This window comes from Capsella rubella, unplaced genomic scaffold, assembly GCF_000375325.1.
Source record: "Capsella rubella cultivar Monte Gargano unplaced genomic scaffold, Caprub1_0 scaffold_11, whole genome shotgun sequence".
Lineage (NCBI taxonomy): Eukaryota > Viridiplantae > Streptophyta > Magnoliopsida > Brassicales > Brassicaceae > Capsella > Capsella rubella.
Genome location: NW_006238913.1, coordinates 254,769 through 259,346, shown reverse-complemented (window position 1 = coordinate 259,346; position 4,578 = coordinate 254,769). Strand labels below are relative to the sequence as shown.

At 38.5% G+C, this 4,578-nt stretch overlaps 1 pseudogene; it reads left to right on the top strand.

The window, feature by feature from the left end:
• The first annotated feature begins 38 nt into the window (after positions 1-38).
• LOC111829508 lies at positions 39-3,442 on the top strand (annotated as a pseudogene).
• The last annotated feature ends 1,136 nt before the right edge of the window (positions 3,443-4,578 follow it).

Here is a 4,578-nt window from a genome sequence, read left to right as displayed (position 1 = left end):
ATGAATAGTGTTTAAAGTGAGTAGAAAGACTTGGTAAAATGGATTACCTAGCATTGTTTTGGGTTAGAATATGTTAGAATACAATAAATTTTATTGATTACAAGTGCTAGAGATGCATGAAGAGTGTTTAGAAGTGTGGAGAATGACTTGTTGAAATTTGGTCCCAAATGGGCTAAGAACTATGTAACATTGCGTTGAACAACTAAATGGCTTGTGTAGTGTTGTTTAACGTTAGAATATATTAGAATACAATGAGTTTGATTGATTACAAGTGCTAGAGATGCATGAAGAGTGTTTAGAAGTGTGTAGAAAGACTTGCTGAAATATGGTCAGAAATGAGATAAGAACTCACAAACATGTCTTGAAGCATCAAATGGCTTGTCTAATGTTTTTTGGGGTTAGAATATATTAGAATACAATGAATTTGACTGATTACAAGTGCTAGAGATGCATGAAAAGTGTTTAGAAGTGTGTAGAAAGACTTGTTGAAATTTGGTCCCAAATGGGCTAAGAACTCAGAAACATTACGTTGAACAACTAAATGGCTTGTTTAGTGTTGTTTAAGGTTAGAATATGTTACAATACAATGAATTTGATTGTTTAGAACTGCTTGAGATGCATGAAGAGTGTTTAGAAGTGTGTACAAAGACTTGGTAAATTTTGGTCCGAGAAGGGCTTAGAACCCACAGAAGGAATTGAAGCCATTGCTTCGGCAGCTACAGAAGATCGCTTGGGTTCTTTAGTGAAAAAATCTAAAGAGGCGTATGATGACTTGTGCACAAAGCATGCCGATAATTTGTTGAACCCTACGTCAACTTCAATGGCGGAGGAAAATGCGGCTTATCTCCGATGGTATTTTGTTTCAAATCTTGAGGAAAAATTTCTGAAACAGCAGTCAAAACTACACTGGATGCAAGTGGGAGATAAGAACAACAAACTGTTTCACAAGGCTGCGGCTGCTCGCAAAGCACATAACACAATAAATGAGATTCAATGTTTGGATGGTCGTCTAGTGGTGACTCGTGATGAGATAAACACAGAGGCGGAGAGGCATTTTAGTGATTTTTGCAGGATATTCCTAGTGATTATGAAGGATCCACGGTGGATGAGTTGCAGCAATTGTTATCTTTCCGTTGTTCAGCTTTAGATCAAGAACTGCTCACTCGTAATGTCAATGGAGATGAAATCAAGAAGGTATTATTTTCTATGCCAAATAATAAATCACCGGGTCCTGATGGCTACACCTCTGAATTTTACAAGGCATCTTGGGAGATTATAGGGAATGACTTTGTTTTGGCTGTGCAATCTTTCTTTGCCAAAGGTTTTTTTTACCAAAAGGTATTAATTCCACTATACAAGCTCTCATTCCTAAGAAGGAGGGAGTGCGTGAGATGAAAGATTACCGGCCTATTTCGTGTTGTAATGTAATCTACAAAGTCATATAAAAAATCTTAGCCAATCGACTAAAGAGGTTACTTCCAAAATTGATATCCCGAAATTAATCGGCCTTTGTCCAAGATCGTCTTCTCATTGAGAGTGTGATGCTAGCTACGGAATTGGTTAAAGATTTCCACAAGGATTCGATCTCAGAACGCTGCGCCATAAAGATTGATATCTCGAAAGCGTTTGACTCCGTCCAATGGTCTTTCTTGCTAAAGACACTCACAGCCATGAACTTCCCACCTCTCTTTATCCATTGGATTTCTCTATGTATTACCATGGCATCTTTCTCAGTTCAAGTGAATGGCGAGTTAGTGGGTTTTTTTCGCAGCTCTCAAGGTCTAAGGAAAGGTTGCTCTCTCTCACCATACTTATTTGTAATATGTATGGATGTGCTGTCAAAGATGTTGGATCAAGCTGCGGGACTTAATATGTTTGGCTATCATCCACGCTGTAAAAACTTAAAGTTAACTCATTTAAGTTTTGCAGATGATCTTATGGTTCTTTCTGATGGAAAGGTTCGCTCTATAGAAGGTATAATAAAGGTTTTCTTGGATTTTGCTCGACAATCGGGTCTCAAGGTAAGCATGGAGAAATCTACCTTGTATATTGCTGGGACTGCAACTCCGGTTCGTCAGCAAATAATTCGTCGCTTTCCATTTGCAGTTGGACAGGTACCTATGCGCTACCTTGGTCTTCCTTTAGTCACTAAACAACTCTCTCTCACAGATTGCTCACCGCTACTAGAACATATTCGAAAACGCATTGACTCATGGACTGCTCGCTCTTTGTCTTATGCTGGGCGCCTAAATCTCATCAGTTCAATCTTATGGAGTACTTGTAACTTCTGGCTTGGAGCATTTCGACTTCCTTCCAAGTGTATTCGTGAACTTGACAAACTCTGATCTGCGTTTTTATGGTCGGGTACAGAATTGAATCCGCGTAAGGAAAATCTATCATGGGATTTGGTCTGCAAACCAAAAGCTGAAGGAGGATTAGGCCTCTGATCACTACATGAAGCGAATAAAGTGAGTTGTTTGAAGCTAGTTTGGAGAATTGTCTCTCACAGTAACTCACTATGGGGAACGTGGGTTTCTACAAATCTCCTCAATGATGCTTCTTTCTGGTCCATCAAAGCAAATACGACTAAGGGATCTTGGATTTGGAAACAATTGTTGAAATATCGAGCAGTAGGAAAGAACTTATGCAAAGTTAAAGTGGGTAATGGGGAGAGTACTTTTTCTGGTTTTATAAATGGTCAAGTATGGGGTACCTTGCTGAGGTCTTTGGAGATAGAGGGGTAATTGACATGGGAATAAGGAAGAATAGCTCAGTTGCAGAGGCATTGACGCAGCGCCGTCGACGTCGACATCGCACTGACCACTAGGCATCTCTTGAAACAGAACTCAACCTAGCTTCTCGAAATGTCAATACAGCGGCTAATGCAGTTCTTTGGTGTGGCAAGAATGATGTTTATGAGCCCATTTTTTCGACGAGGGATACATGGAATCACATAAGAACAGTTGGAAATGCAGTTTCATGGCACAAGGGTGTTTGGTTTGCTCACGCTTCCCCTAAATACTCCTTTTGTACATGGCTGGACGTTCACGATTGGCTCCCAACAGGCGCACGTATGAGCAAATGGAACCGCTCTGTTTCTGATGTATGCCCTCTCTGTCATACCAATCGAGAAACTTGGGACCATTTGTTTTTCGACTGTCTCTATGCCTCACAAATTTGGCATGCTCTCGCTAAAGGTCTCTTCCGACTGAACTACACAACCAGTTGGGTAGTCCTCTTGACATACATTTCGCAGCACCATGATGATCGTATTGATAGCTTCCTCTATCGGTACGTGTTTCAAGCAGTCCTCTCTATTTGGCGAGAGAGAAACGGTCGACTACATGGTGAGCCAGAGACTCCGGCCCTACGACTCATCCGATGGGTTGACCAACAAATCAAAGATCAGCTGTTGTCTATTCAAAAACTGGGAGATAATTGATACACCGACGTATTTCAACGTTGGCTTCAATCTTGTAGTTAACCTCTTTTCTCAAATTTTTTTAAAAAATCTATATTTTAGCAATAGATTATATGTTGCACTAGTTGTACAACGTTATTTTTCTTTTGAATATAATTTAAGATTATATTCAAAAAAAAATAATAGAAAGACTTGTTGAAATTTGGTCCAAAAAGGGCTTATCTAGAACTGCTTTGGGTAAGAATACGTTAGAATACAATAAATTTGATTGATCACAAGTGCTAGAGATGCATGAAAAATGTTTAGAAGTGTGGAGAATGACTTGTTGAAATTTGGTCCCAAATGGGATAAGAACTCAGAAACATTGCGTTGAACCACAAAATGGCTTGTCTAGTGTTGTTTACGGTTAGAATATGTTAGAATACAATGACTTTGATTGATTACAAGTACTAGAGATGCATGAATAGTGTTTAGAAGTGAGTAGAAAGCCTTGCTGAAATTTGGTCCGAAGGGCTTCGAACCCACAAACATTACTTTGAAGCATTAAATGGCTTATCTTGTGTTTCTTAGGGTTAGAATATGTTAGAATACAATAAATTTAATTGATTGAAACTGCTAGAGATACATAGAGAGTGTTTAGAAGCGTGGAGAAAGACTTGTTGAAATTTCGTCCCAAATGGGCTAAGAACTCATAAACATTGCGTTGAACCACTAAATGGCTTTACTAGTGTTGTTTAAGGTTAGAATATATTAGAATACAATGAATTTGACTGATTACAAGTGCAAGAGATTCATGAAGAGTGTTTAGAAGTGTGTAGAAAGACTTGCTGAAATATGGTCCGAAATGGGCTAATAACCTACAAACATGTCTAGAAGTAGCAAATGGCTTGTCTAATGTTGTTTAGGGTTAAGATTATATTAGAATACAATGAATTTGACTGATTACAAGTCCTAGAGATGCATGAAGACTTGTTGAAATTTTGTCTTAATTGGGGTAAGAACTATGAAACATTGCGTTGAACGACTAAATGGCTTGCCTAGTGTTTTTTTGGGTTAGAATATGTTAGAATACTATAAATTGTATTGGTTACAATTTCTAGAGATGCATGAAGAGTGTTTAGAAGTGTGGAGAAAGACTTGTTGAAATTTTGTCTCAA